The sequence below is a fragment of the Haliotis rubra genome, unplaced genomic scaffold (genome assembly GCF_003918875.1).
Source record: "Haliotis rubra isolate DU_JTF1 unplaced genomic scaffold, ASM391887v1 Scf120, whole genome shotgun sequence".
NCBI lineage: Eukaryota > Metazoa > Mollusca > Gastropoda > Lepetellida > Haliotidae > Haliotis > Haliotis rubra.
The window spans coordinates 721,538-738,086 of record NW_025765115.1 but is presented as its reverse complement, the minus strand read 5'-3'; the positions used below and the strand labels follow the sequence as shown (position 1 = coordinate 738,086).

At 38.3% G+C, this 16,549-nt stretch overlaps 1 protein-coding gene across 1 annotated transcript in view; it reads right to left on the bottom strand.

The window, feature by feature from the left end:
• Positions 1 to 16,549, bottom strand: part of LOC124263306 — a 63,257-nt gene that overhangs the window by 22,243 nt on the left and 24,465 nt on the right. The gene's annotated exons all lie outside the window — the stretch shown is intronic.

Here is a 16,549-nt window from a genome sequence, read left to right as displayed (position 1 = left end):
CATTGAGACTGCTTACATTTACTCATGATTCCCATTATTTCCAGTACCACTACATATTCTAGACTTGAAAAAGACAATTCATATCTTTATCACATACATATTTACATGCATCAAAATCTCTAGGATATTACTGGTAAGCTCATTTTAAAGGTTATTAGAATGAGTGAGGATTTTATAGTTATGTAAACAAACCCTTAGCAGTAGAGGTCGTAGGGTCGTAGGGTTTGGTTTCTAGAAGACACCAAATGTGAACAAGAGGAACGTGAGCAATGATTTTTAGATGATTGAGGAATCTCTTACTGTCTACTCTATTCACTATTTCAAATGAACTAAAACCCAAATGTGAACAAGAGGAACCTGAGCAATGATTTTGAGATGATTGAGGAATCTGCTTACTGTCTACTCTATTCACTATTTCAGTTCTGAACTAAGAACCCAAATGTGAACAAGAGGAACCTGAGCAATGATTTTGAGATGATTAAGGAATCTGCTTACTGTCTACTCTATTCACTATTTCAGTTCTGAACTAAGAACCCAAATATGAACAAGAGGAACCTGAGCAATGATTTTTAGATGATTGAGGAATCTGCTTACTGTGTACTGTGTACTCTATTCACTATTCAGTTTTGAACTAAGAACTCATTCCACAAGGAAGGAGATCCGTCAAAAATAGATCAATCGTTAAAATGTTTTAAATATCCATACACAATGTTTGTACATTAAATTCTGTCATACATATTAAATTGTTCTGAAGTCTAATGGCAAAGCCGAATAGTGACTGCCGAATTGAACCATATACTACGTTGGGTCAAAGGAGTGTAATTGGAGAAAAGGGAGTATTCAGGAAATTACAAAGATAGACTGTCTCGTTTGCATTTTCATTACATGATTACATACAGTGGAGACCTCTTTATCAATGGCAGTGTGGTGAGCATTTAACCCACAGTGTCCAAGACGAAGTCTTCTACTTGTAACTTTTCTATCGTTCGTTGCGATCTGTCCTGTTGATTTTACAAAGGGCACATCGTATTCATATGTCTGCCAGGTGTCCCAGCATCCCACAACTGTTGCAAGCTTTGAGTAAAATATCTGACTGAAACAAAGTCGAAATCCTTTGGCTCGGGTCTGAATTCTGATTTCGTTATCTCCGGATATTGGAAGTCAGGTTTCCCATGTGTTGATCTGCAATCCTATTTCCGCGCATATCAATATGAGCTGGATTCCAGACAATATCTCATGTAATATTCCACAATGACAGGAGTCCAAATATATGAGTTCAATAATGTATCGATTTTGTTTACGTAATTTAAAAGCATAGAGGTGTTTTGTAATAATCTGGTAGCAGATGAAACACAGTATTACAAATAACAGTCTTCATATCTGACCGGTAGCGGACGTGAACATCTTTCCCAAAAGATGTCATTTGTCCAAGTAACGATTTCATGACACTAGCATTGTAACTGGTCCACTCTACAGGTATAGATGGATTCAACATCGTATTTCCGTCACTAAAAAATGATCTGACACAATGTTTCGCGTCTTGAAATTTCATTTTGCAAACATTCCCTATTTACCGAGTGTATATTAGCCTATAATAACTGAATTAATGTGGAACCGACAATGTAGTGTTCAATAATGGTACTGGAAGTATGATTAGGGGGATCTATGATTTACCCACAGACATTTTACAAAGAAAAGGATATTGGAATGTTGGTTTAGATCCGCTAATTTGAAGTTTAAGACCACCTTTTTAACCAGCTGCCCGATGTTTTAAGCTGTCTTATACAGCATAGTTTCATTATCTAAGTGTCTTCATCTGTATCTCTTCACACATATCATAGCCCGCCAAACACCGACTTTCCAGTTATTTCTGGTGTATCAAGAAAATATAACTCTATTTGCCTAACCTTACGTTTCAACAAGCCCACAATGAATATTTCATGATCCCCTACATTTATGTAACGTTTCTAGTTTGTCAGTGTGCAGTGTTTATATTTTCGATCCTACGCTGGATTTAATTGTTTACTTGTTTTAACAAAATCTCAGCTCAGGTGGACGAAGGACGCACTTCTATATCCCATTCTTATGAATGTTCGTCTTATATGTCTGGTTTTGAATCATTCCTGGGAAGGCTATGATGTCAACAGTCACGTGTGCTTGTGATTTCGATGCCATTGCCTCTTTACGTCAGAAGTTCGAAGATCGAATAATTCTAATGATATGTCAGAATGTCTGCCTTGTTAAATATATTTTCGGACGACAGTGACATCGTCATAGACGTGGGGTCCATCCTGGATGTCAATTTAACACGTACCTATCAATAGCATCGAACGTTTCATTACTGTACTGTATTGCCAGTGTGTCTCTCATTACCTCTAACGTCAATTCCAAATAGTTTAATCACATCAACATGCATACATCGGAATCCCTGATACAGACTTCTGTGATGATAACGAACAGCAAGGTACTGTTATTTTAGATGCACATACAAAATAAATAAATATACACGTGACCGGGACAAAACAAATCAGTTTGTTAGTTCGCTATAAACGTACTTTACTGTATTTCAAAACGTGTATATTGGGTATTTCGTGTTAACCCTTCTTTTTAAATACAAGAGTGGTCAGGCTCGCTTGCTTGGTTGACACATGTCATCCTATACCAACTGAGTAGATCGATGCTCATGCTGTTGATCACTGCATACTGGTACTGACTCGATTATTTACAGACCGCCGCCATATAGCTGGAATATTGCTGAGTGCGGCGTAAAACTGAACTCACTCACTTTTAAATGCAAACTAAAGTTATTTAAAAATATTATTTTGAGTAGGATATTACTATACAAGTTAGTATTTCAGACACTTGTACTATTGCTAGAAGATTGTAGGTTTGCAAGGAATGATGCTTTCTAAATGCAGTTATGGCTACCTGGATGTGTATAATTTTACATAGACATACATGTACTATAGTATGACCAGAAATTATTGAGAATTTTAGGAATATGTTTAATTTGATTTCTAGTATAAACAACCGTGACCAGCTATCAAGTGCTTGGTTTCATTCAAGAGAGACAACTCCGTTAATCCTTTTTCATTAGTTGTCAAGAGTTATCCCCCTTTGCTTACTTGCTAGCAGACGACATTTTCAGTGAGCCTCAGTATGGATGATTTAGAGAAGAGGAAGTTGATTTTAGAGTATTATAACAAGGACATCAGATCAGCTAAAGTGATTTCAAGTAGAACAGGCATCCCTTTGTCCACTGTTGATCGTGTTTTGAAAAATATTGCAAATGGATATGCTATTGAGCACCAGGGAGGCGCAGGTAGGCGCAAAAAATTGATTTTCGGTGACAGGAGGCGGCTTGGTATTCTTGTTTCTAAAAACAAACGAAGGAGTTTAGAAAACTTATACAAGTTGGCAGAAAAGTCTAGGAACTCCATCACCGATCACGAAACCTGAACTAAGGAACGGAGGTTGAACTGGTGCTTACAGCATAGAAATTTTAACTGGGACAATGTGATTTTCTCAGATGAAAGTTCTGTGTGGCTGTTTCCTAATACACTGAAATTCTGGACCAAACAAACTGAAAAACCTTTGTATCAGCCCCTAAGTACAGTCCGAAATTCTGGATTTTCCAGCAGGACATCGGTCAAAGCATTGACAGGCCTGGTTTCGGACCCAAAATATGACATTATTAGATTGGCCAAGCTATAGCCCTGACCTAAATCCAATAGAAAATGTTTGGGGACATATGAAGGAAAGTGTCAATCAGAAAAATCTGACAAATATTGCTGAAATGAAAGAAGAGGTGGTCCGATATTGGGACAGGATGGACCACGACTTTCCAACTTCTTTGATCAGTAGTATGCCCCGCCGCATTGAAGCCTGCATTGCTGCCCATGGTGACTTGACAAAATACTAACTGTTCACCTGTCTTTGAATCTGGAGTTAAGTTCTGCTAATATTCACATTTAATACGTGAGTAATGAGTGAAAAAACAAATATACAATCTTTAAATTCTCAATGATTTCTGGTTGTACTGTATAACATTGTGTAAGTCGCCAACATTCTACAAAATATCACTGCATATTGCGTGACGAAAATAAATGCTTCACGTCTATTTTCAGTATCAGTTGTTGAGAAACACGATAGAAGATCTGACTGAATGTCTTACAATTAAAAACACATATCTGTGAAGTCATACACAGCAACAAACAACGTTAATCGTACAATCAGTTCCGAAAGTTCTGTCTGTTACCTAGGTATAGTTACATTATGATTCCTATGAGCCATATGTAAATTTGTCCATATACGTTCAATGAGGCACAAGTACCACAGTCTCGGGCGGAAAGACATAACTGGTTTCCACATTCGTAACAGGTGAAACCTTAACCCAGTAAGGCTGTTAAGTCAATCAACGAGACTGGTGTGGGGCTTTGTTTCAAAATGCATGGGTATGTAATACACATGCAAAAATATAATAACTTGGACGTATTACCCAAGGATTCAACGTACCCGTTTCATTCTTGAAACACGATGGTGATATCGAAATATCGTTCACTGAAATATCTGGACGTTGGTTCTGTGTATGTACAAATGTGGGGAATATATAGTACGGACTATGTGAAGGAAACAACCAATTTGATAGACAGATAGATACTCGCTAACTGTCTTGATATTTCCAATATGGCATGTTTGGTAGCCATGTTCAAATTCCAACGAAAGTTAAATGTCACCAGTGTGTGGATCGCACACATGTACAAACTAACAACCAAATATTTTTAAAGGCAAGATGACGGGTGTACGCAAAGCTGAGTTGGACAAACGAGTCAACTAATTGTTCGATAAGCTTCTCTGTCCAAATGTATGGTCCCTGGACGCAAAACATTATTGAATTTACACAACACTTTCACACGGGATAGCTCCACTCAAATATTTATCTGGTGCCTGTACTTCCTTTTACAAAACACATTGTGTGGGTTTACAGCGATTCGTTATTAATACTGTAAACCTGTCATCAAAGTCAGCCTATTTGTTGTGGAGGGAGAATTTATCACACTAATATCTGTAATGGTGCGCGTTAGAAATACAAATCGTTAATGCTTCCAACTGTGTGAAAAGAAGAGAACACTTTTTGTAACAGAGACGAGCAATTTACAAGAGTGCAGAGTCCCCAAAAAAGATTGTCTTTGAAAACATCTTTTTGTATCAGGATCCTGGTAGCCGTCGATATGTGTTTGCAATTATAGGGAAAGGGATCCGATGACCGTGAAAGGAAATATGCTTTAAGTTTTCTTTTTAAATGGGTGTACATGCAATAAAACCTAATTTCGAGTGTCTCTTAAATCCGCTACTTGGCCTTTGATTTCTAAATTGAAACATGCAATGTGGACACTTGATATTTGGAATCGTGGAAGGATTCACACTTAAGCAACATGTTAAGAGCACATTTTAAAACCTTTTTGACACATTTTGTAACGTTCCATTTCATGTTTTAGGGCAATAATATCTCTTACACATACACTTGGAACCTAGAACAAATAAGGCAAGATTTCCAGGATATTAAAGTGTAGGTTATAGATTTTCAACTCGGGTCAATAGACAGTGTTTGCTCTGATCTCTTGGCTATTGGTCAAAGTCTCTCGAAATTCATAACAAATGATTTTTGCGTTTCCGAGTAAGCAAGGTGATCGATTAAAGTGCTCACATGGGCAGACAATTTATCAAGAACGGCTGGAGGTGAAGTTCTAAACATACAAATGTCGGAGTATATAATGTTTGTAATGTCTGATGTGTCAGAGAGATATCTTATTGAGTTATGAAGCCAGAAACGGACTGCAAAGGGTATCGATTCAATATGACTGTAAACTTGTGTATCTCCTTCTTGCATGACTATCACACTTCAGATAAAGATATTTAGAGAAAAATGGATTTGGAACGGTTATAAGCAGCATTGTGACTCTTTTGTGGTTTTGTTAAAGTGTTCAGTATTAATGCATTGCACCTTCACACACACATGCTCATGTTTCATTAAAGCAACATGATGAGGTAATATGTGTATGTCATTGGATGTAAAAAAGACACATTCATTCGCCTGAAATGAGGTAGTTATTTCTTTTTAAGAGGAAATAATTTATTCTTTAAGAGGAGAGTTGGTGAAACAAATTATCCGGAATATTTATAGATTATTGTAGGACACTAGGCTGGGTTTTCTCATACATTTTCCCAGAGGTAATAGAATGTCAGTCCATTGTCCCATAGAATAATACAATGATTTATGTTCATCGATTCTTACTGACAACAAAAGTAATCTCACTCAGAAAACAGTGATCTGATAAAGATTTAATTTTAATGGATCACACATGATTAGTTAAATTTACGTGAAAATAAAGTTTGCAGACGATCCATTACCACACTGATTGACGTGGGTCTTTCTGAATCTACAATGTGAGCAAGGACTTTGAGTTCTTTGGCTGACGTTATGGGAATGAATGTTTCATATAGGCACAAAGCTTATTTGTCAGACTTCATACATTTGTGTTGCACTTCGTCTGAATAGGTATCGTATAGCCTTTAAAGACAAGAAATGTGTTCCAATAAGTAATTGATTGTTAGACACAGATTCTAGCTCAGACCAAACGAATAAACTTAAGCTGTTCTGTAAAAAGCTAACGTTTTTTGTCTCTGTAAGTGAATAATGACAGTAACATCTATCATGTAGCAGATAAATCCACTCTTTGTGACACGTTATATCAATATGAACGTCAGGCTACTTTTCATTCTGTCATTCGTCCCTAGGATGGTGATCTACCTTCAGTTGTTGGTAATATATAGCCTGTTTATATATTGTATTATCATCTTTAGTAAATGTTTTAGTGTTAAATACTAGTTTTAAATTGAAATCTTACATAAACTAGTTGTTTTACTGTCCTTCGCTGACATATGCTTATAATTAACCTTTGTTTATTGTAAAATTATAACTTGTTTGTAGTCACGATATGGCTGAAATATTGCCGATCTTAACTCACTCACCCATTCTGTCATTCCCTCCCTCCACAACATCAATAACTGCAGGGATTGGACACAATGGAAGCATGCATATGTGTACATCTACTGTTTCCTACTGATGAAATTACTTTTTTCCTCCAGTTGAAAATACGTTTAAGTCAGGCTACCAGGTTGATTTCAAATCGAAGCACTCAGAATCCTAAGGCAATATTCAGTATGACATGAACCGCTGCAAAACCGAGAGGACACGATGTCAGTATTCGAAGCATGTGTCAGAAAAATTGTTACAAAATACATTGGTGAATATATACATAATCACATCCATCACAAACGTGTATAAATTAGGACAGGAGCGTTGTGAATTAGAGTTATTGAAGCATGTACATGCAATCAGGAATGTCGAACTGTACGTCCTCAAATGCATATAAATCTTAGCTCGAGAGTTGTGATCGATTGTGAGAATAATGAAATATTACACTCTGGTCGCTCATCTTCTAAGTTTCCATCCATGGCATACATTTGATATGTAACGAAGCGGTAAGAAAAATGCATGTTGTAACTGAGCTTCGTAAATTCGAGTACCAACAGATAAATATCAAGTGTCAAAGCCTAATAATAGAATCCGACAAAGACGTATAGTTTTGACTACATTTACCTTTTGCTCCATACGAATAAGCTCTCTTCGTTCGCAAAGACAAGAGGCAACTTCATAATCTATTCCTATTCTAAATGTTCATACGAAACCACTGTAATACCACTAAGAAATTCAAGTTCATTTTGAGCTCCTATCTATTATCTTTGCCTGTAAATGTTACTTTCAAACAAACATTGAATCATATTACTGGTTTCCACGTCACTAGAATGTCTTTGAAGAAAACGGAGTTACTGTGTGATGTCTTTGTTTTGTCCTCGGAGATATTTGATTAATCTAATTGAACCTTTTATGGACTGAAGCGTAATGGTTTTTACAATCTCTTAGGTATGTTAAACAATAGCATTAAAACTCTTTGCGTATCAAGACGGTATGTAAATAAATACAAGCTGAACACCTAAACTAACCTACTCTCTTGCATCTACCCTTATCTTGTTTTGCAGCTAACTCCTCTATACTGATACAAAGTCTTACGCTGTTTAGGGATTCTCAGGCATTTTGATGTCATTCTGCGTGGCAGCGTTGATCAAAACAAGGCAATCAAAAGGTCCCCGTGAGCACAATGGACCTCTGTACCAATAGTCAGGAGATATCTTTGTTGAGAGATTAAAATGTGACTTGCAACATGAATGTGTTACTTACAAACATGAAGTGACACAATTTATGGTGTCCCAATCACTGAGGTTTACAAGTTTGATCCCATGTGCCACTGCGTGTGGTCCTGACGGCAGGGAATGCATAGCAAATCTAATCCACGTGTCTCTCCTCACACGCCAATGCGCTCACATTTTTGGCGCAAAACATGTCCCCATAATTAGAGCACAACTCTCCATCTTTCTACATCGGAAATACGTGTATTGGTGCCGCATACTTATCAATTATGCCCCCGTCATCATCCATGTTGCATTATGCATGAATGCTGGTGCGACGCGTTCTAAATACTGTTCTAACCTAACGCTCTCGCCCAACATCTCGATGATATTATTAAATTATTCGCTTCCGATAACATAATTCTCACTGCTTAAGACGGCGATGATAAACAGAGGCAGTACTTGAGTCGCTTCATGTCGGCGAATACTCGCTGTGTCAAAGTAATGTTTCTATTTACGTCTGCGGACAGGAACACGTTAAAAGCCATACATCAATACGGGATTAAAAACTTATGCGAATGTTTTAAGTGTCAATAAACAAGGGGCACAAAGTGAATAATCAATCCCACAAACATACATATTAGTCTAATTACAGCGTAACTGACATCCCTTGCAGAGTTCCGACAATCCAGAACATAATTAGCAGATCACCTCATGCAGTACAATAATGATTATGTTCTTGGTCATCGTTTACTGTCATTATGTATACTGCCAGGAAGATATATCAAGAGTCGATACGATGTGGTTATCACGTCCAGGTAGTATGCATGTTATTTTGTGCTAAGGTAGAACGATATTACCTCAACAAGGTTGTGATCAGACAACTGTCTGTGCATTATCCAAGTCTGATGATGTAGGTGATGGAACATCCCTATATTGCTTCATTATCTACAAATCTGAAATATCCGTTCCTGACGGGCCTGTGTCTAGTCCATTAGATAAAATGAACTTCGCCATCTATCTAAACTGCCGTCATAAAATGTTCGGCCTTCGTCTGGTCAGTGTGCACCTACAGACTTATGTGTGCCTAAAAAACGCTATAACCAACATTCAACCACACATGATTGTTTTTAGAATCGGCATGCTTGGAAATAAAACCGGCTCTAACAGTCTAGACAGTACTTATCACATATGAAATATGGCATTGCTTGTATCCTTAGAGTATGTCTAGTCATTTGCAATTTGAGTAGTACGTGTACAATGTTCGCCGTCCGGTATGTTTCTGTATTCATCTAGGCATTCAAACACTCGTCAACACCTTTTTGGAAACGGAAGCACACGATGAACATTGGCTTACCAGTCAAACCGAACCTCGTAGAGTTGAGGGCAATGGCAATCCTCCACTATGCCATCAGTTCCACTGTGTAAGCATTATCTAAAATGATCTCAGGCAAGCCAACAGAGTCCATTCAAATCCAGAAAAACTTTACCCTGTTCAGCTCGATTCCCACGAGCATAATACACTTAATGTGATAAGACACTGAAAGGTTATGGTTGGGCAGATGCGACGACTAAAGCGAAAAAAACGGTGTGAATTGATACATCAACCCATTTCTTTTCATAATGAAATGATAAGCTTCACTTGTAATGTGCGTCCCTCATACGACCATCAATTCCGGTGAAAATGAACCCCACAATGGCTACAAAAAATGGCTACACATAAACGTCATAATTTGGCAAACATGTGTATTAAGTTTTAAACACCGTGAATATTCCAAAGCATTATAACTGTCAGTGTACACATATTTGGAGAATTAAACGCATCCATACCTCAAAGATGTTAAAGAAATTATGTCCGCATAAATCTGTATACAGTAAGAAATGGGATTAGCTTTTGACGATTTCTCTGTCAAACACGAAGTTTAAGATTTAATGTAAAGGGTTGAGGATTATACTCACGAAACATTGTTTAGCCTACAGAATGGTAAAGAACGCATATACCTTATGATACATTGTACTGAATACTCTGAGATTCACAGCCGAGATAGTTCAAAACCTTTGGTGAATATCTCTGCGATTTAATGGATTTACATTGTGCCTGAGTGAGAACGTTTAGCTTTGAAAGCAGATAGGGCAGCGAGCAATCAAACTTTTCGGCGCAACAAATTGGCTGTGATGGAACGGTATTTGCCAGGAATAGGATCTGCATAATTAAATATAAATGTTTGATAGAGGACGCTGGCTTGCATCTTTTGGTATAATTTTCAGGAATTATGAAGCAATATCAATGCTGATTCCAGAATATGCCATACTGTTTCTCGGAACTGGATTCAGGATAAAAGCTATCTGTCGTCTTCGTAAGTAATTGTGTTGTGACACTAGCCATGCTTAAAGGAGATATCCCGGTATGCATATTCATGACTCATAACGCCTAGGTATGCCTTCATGGTTATGTAGGGTGGCTCCGAAATGCACCTGTTCCAAGCGGAGACCGACTCGATAGGATGGTATATACAAATGTTTCAAAAGGCAAAGGTTACACAAGTCTGATGTCCAACATTATGTTTCAACAGATGTCATGTCATTTAACATTCGTTGATGAAGCGTAGCATGATCCTGTTTTGAACGTACTCAACGTGGACCAGTATGACACGCACGTGGGACAACCACTACCGCTAGTTTGATGTCTTGGCAGTTTTTATAGATAATATACACTGATTCTTATGGACAATATACACTGGCGACCTGGCAGTCTACGTAATCCAAACCCATATCAGTACGTGTCATTTTGCTTAACGTTGACGGTCCATGGACGTTCAGTTGAATGCCTGAAGGCACGTCCACGCCTATCCAGGGTCCAGAGTGGATCAGTGGGCTGACAACATTACTTGAGACCATCGACGATTCCCCAAATTTCTATATTTTCACACACATTGTCGTTGGGAAAGAATGTGTCCATTTGCTACCAATGAGAAAACACTTTCCCTGCATGCATATTAGGTACATGCGCACGATCTCTAATCAGTCTGTTACTTGAACATCGGTAGCCTATCGCAAGTGAATATCGAATTGATTTAGGGTGACTTTCTTTAAGTGTGGGTTTTGCTTGATCGATCCTGGACTTGTGTCGTTGATACAGGGCGGCTTGCGTGGCCGGAGATTAACTTTTTCTGCAGAAACCTGTCCCAAAGTCTGCAAATTACAGACTGAAACACATGATGGTTACATTTCTATGGGTTCTGTCAGACTTATCACACAAACACTACATTAATGTAAGAGTAGAGAGATTATGTGTTATTGTGGTGAAAATTGAAAATCAATAATGATAAATTATATGGAGATAAGAGCGATCGACCTTTCAGTGTCAGAATCAAGAATACAGGAATAACCCCCTCCGGACCTCCACGAAGAAATCATGGTCCAAGTGCAATGTTTCTGGTATATTAGACAATTAGTTTTTGTTTCGGAAACCTATCTGTCACTTGTAGAATCACTTTTTCAAGGCTGAGGTTTCTTGTGGCGATCAATCATTTGTCATGATACCCTACTTTTCTATGGAAATGTTCACCTTGTAATTCCATAATGTCTTCAGAAGGTAGCATTAAATGTTAGTTCCAGAATACGATCGTCCTACTAGGTTTGAAAAATTTATCATTGACATTGATAGCAATGAATTCCTGTTACCTGTATTTGTTGATGATGCTTATTACAGTATGCTTTATACATGTGTACTGCATGTAGCAGTACATGTATAGTCTTTCGCATGTAACGAACTGAGTTATATTACATAATACTTTCAAGAGTAATTTAGAGTAATATTTCCCTTTTATTGTATTATGTATACCTGATACCCTCGATCCACATGGGGATTTTGTATTGTGGCTTAATCTAAATGTGCTAATGCCGTTGGAAGATAATGATGGTTACGTGGGCGCTGCGGATTTTCAAACATGGATCAATATTATATGTTTAACTTCTATAGAAGCAGCATATTGCTAATGTACTTGTTACAGGTAGTTACGTATGTATGTAATGAGCATGCTAGGATGAAGTGAAGCAAGATATAGATAAACGATGCCACCATAAACGGTACCACCAACAAACGATATATGACTGCCAGTTCTTCACAGCCATCACATTTTCAAAGGAGAATATATTTTTCATGAATGGTTGTCTGCTGCATGATCAGACCATCTTATCTCTAAAGGAATGAATTGAGGATATTTATTTAATAATATATTTTAAAATAACCTCAGCTCGAGGGGCATGACAGACGTTACATGTTTCTTGACACGCTGACATCAAGAACAAAAGAAACTATACGAGTCAAATTGAAAACAATGCACAAAGAGTGGGTATTTTAATGTTATCAAGTAAACTATTCTTATGTCAGTACGTTTGAGTTTTCGTCAGTTGAAAAACCGACCGTGTTGGGTTTCATAACGCGAATCTTGACGTCAGTTACCAATCACGTCTGATTACGACGGGACAGACTAGAATGGCGTAGCGACGTCAGTTCAGTGTGACCAAATGCACAAAGTGTACATCATCGCTTGATAAAGTACTTTGATCTTTGAGCGGTGCATCTGATAGTTAATGATAATATATACCAGCAATATCTTGCATATATTATAAACTTCATTTACCATTGCCACAAAATGTTTATTATTAAATATGTACGGCAATCAGAAATCAGGAAAGAGAGTTTTTATAGATGTCAAATTCTTTATCATGAGGAACACAACGCTTCGGAGTATATCCTTGCTCCTTCATCAGGTGAATGACACCAGAAATCAATGCAAAATGCAGCCAACATCAGTTTACGAAGAAGTTTTGAATTGTGTAAATTTAGGGTTTGGTGAATGCAGGTCACGATTTCATAAGAAGATATCGCCAAGACCTTTCAATTGAAATTCTACGGAGGCGATAGGCAACTATTTTAGAAGACAATGCCCTTTCAATTAAAGAAAACATATTTCATGAAGCAAAAACGCAAATGCAGCACAACTGCTAGCTGAGATAGATCATGTCTAAATGGCCAATAATGCCAAAAAGAAATCGTAAGGAATCCTTTCATAACGATGATAACGTTAAGCTTTGAATTATGTCAGATAAAAAACATGTCTATAGGGAATGTATCAAATAACAATGATTCACTGCGACACTGTTCCAACTGACGTATTCTAAAAGGCCATAAAATTTAACCCTCGAGTTCTTCTCTGCGGTTTCATATGATAAACCCCGTTTAATGTAGATTGCCGTCTATTCTGCAAGGATGATGTATGAGAATATGACTGAAATCCGATGCATCTGACCCTTATCGGTTTCCTTCTGTTAAACCATTTTAAATGTATCGACGGAATCCATGTCACCATGACCATTACACAATGCACGCATAGCTGAATGCACGGCTTCTATGTGCATGCAATTAAATCTGATTATATACTGAACCCTATAAAAATGCATGAACATTTTCATGTCAAACTTTTTCCAATGTGACCCAAAAGGTATATTATCGTTAACAATAATGACAATCGTAAATTGTGAGTGCACATGATGTAATGGCACACATGCATAATGTTTTTGTATTGATGTACCCGTGTGTATAAATGTTTTGTTTACTGCGTTGTAGGGTGGAATGAAAATATCGCTAAGAAAATGTTATTGTTATTTTTCCTAAATATTCTGTATTATGTACAGGAAAAAGCATGTGATCTTTTCTTTGGTTATTCTGATAATGGTTATATCTGATGTTTTAGACGTAACAAAATAGCATGCTTAATATAAACAGTGCCATTACATGATATTTTAGTAAAATTCAAAAGATCGGGACTGAAATCAGTCCTTGTAAATAATGGTAAAACTAGAATAGTATTTCCAGAGTATTTACAGACTGCATCCCCAAAGACCATTCGTAATTAAGCAGCTTCTAACAAGATTGGAATTATCCAATTGTAGATAGCATGATAAATTCAACTATATTGATGTTTCCATAATTGGTTTTGATATAAATGGATCGAGGAACGTAAAGCTGTAAACTTTGGGGAGAACGGCTGTCCCATTTGTCTCGGAATCGCAGTTTCAGTGTTTTGCCAGAATCCATTGATTGCGTGATCGAATCTCGATTCGACATTGTTATGGTCATTATTTTATCAGCAAGTACCTCACTCACTGATTCACTCACCCACACTCATGCTGACAGGGGTTAGTGAGTGAGTGTATTCGGACGAATCTGTGATTCAATTGCGGATCTTGGTACGACTATGAGAGGCAAGTCTGCACCTGTAATTTTGTCATGTTCAAATGATTAATATTGAAAACGTAGGATATGTGCCTTCATAGCAATGTCAACACATCATCTGGTTTCTTTGTTAATATGTATTTCTACTTTCATCCCTTACCAGCGAATGCGACTGAAGGCAAAGCTACATCTTCATTTCATCATGGATCCTTCAGAAGACATGTCGGCTTTCTGAATTTAATCAAGGTGAGGACTACCAGTGTCATGCTTGTGATTGAGAGCTCATACATGCCAAGAGAATGGTACAGTCTTTGTCGGAGGAATTGGAATGTGAATGGTCTCTAATCGACCCGAGCTTGCGATGGGTGACTAAAGAGGCCATGAAAATTCCACGACTAAATGAAGCATGATAAAGGCTAAATTCACTGCAGAGGAAACCAAGAGCGTCTTAGAGGTTGACAATTGTTCAACAAACATGAGTTGGATGAAGAAGACTCTTCAACACACAGTTTCTCAGTCCACAAATTACGTATGGCAGAGATCATTATTTCTCATTGAGGCAGCTTTGGCTGTCAAGGGTTTTATTCTGCTTGCACGAGTGGCCCACAACGTTAGATCTGTTAGGAGGATGCCGATGTTTTCAAAGGCTTTAACATTTGGCGCCAGGGGCACTCAGTGGGCTTAGCAGGACCATTTGTACCAACTCGTAGTGTAGGTGCTGATGTTAGGATGGAGATTTAACTCATGTCAGCTTTGTCCATATGTATCCGAGCCTCCGATGGAGACACAACTCATTATATTATCCGACTTACAACTGATGTCAACTGGCTAGAATGTCATTCTAAAATTCCAGCCGCAATATAGCTGGAACATTGCTGAGTGCGGCGTAAAACTCAACTCACTCACTCACTCTAAAATTCCAAATACAAAATGTCATAACTCTCATGGAGAGGGAGAGGAGAGGGGGAGGAGAAAGAGAGAGGGAGGGGGGAGAGAGAGAGGGAGGAGGGAGAGTGAGTGAGTGAGTATGGTTTTTACGCCGTTTTTAGCAACATTCCAGCAATATCACGGCGGGGGACACCACAAATGGGCGTCACACATTGTGCCCATGTGGGGAATCGAACCCGGGTCTTCGGCGTGACGAGCGAACGCTTTAACCACTAGGCTACCCCATCGCCCCGGGAGGAGGGAGAGAGAGGGGGAGAGAGGCAGAGAGATAAGAGTGGGATAGAGAGAGGGGGGAGAGAGTCAATTTCAATGTGTCATCTTCGTCGGTCATTGTTGCACTGAGAGAAAGACAGAGTCTCAGTTTTTGAAGTTAATTTCGTCTTCAACTTTCTGGACCGCCTCCGTGGGGTTGTGGTTAGAGCTTCCGCCCGGAGAGCGGAAGGTCGCGGGTTCGATCTATACCAAAAGACGTTAAAATATGGTACTTGTTGTTCCTGCCTGGCGCTCGGCATTAATGGGTACAACAAGGACTGGTCGGCTCGGAGTCAGTATAATGTGTCTGAGTGGGGTATTCATGCTTCACTGCGGCATGGTATCTCAGTGGGCTAGCACTATAAAACCAGCTTCAGTCGGGGCTAGTACAAGAAGCCGCACATACACATACACACGCATGCACGTCGTCATATGAGCGAAATATTCTCAAGCACGACGTTAAACCCAATTTCACCTCACCTCACCTTCAACTTTCTGAGTGCATATGAAACTATTTAAGAAAGACAAATGGTTATTGCAGGGACTATGAATAGTAGTTAATCGAACGCAAAAACACATAATTGTTTTACAATATCAGTGTCTTATTATTGATTTAATCTGGAAACAAACCGTTGATTTGTTACTTTGGAATGGCTGCGTCTAATCAGGCCATGGTGTTTGCACAGAAACCATTAGAAAACATTTCACCATCATTGATGTTCCATTCCATGGGCAAAAAGAATTTAGTCGCCAATTTTATTTCCCAGGTTGTCGTAAAGAGAGATTATGTCTCTCTACGACACATACTCCTTTGGAAATAACTTGTCACATTTAGACTGCGTTGTGTTAGTTCAGCGT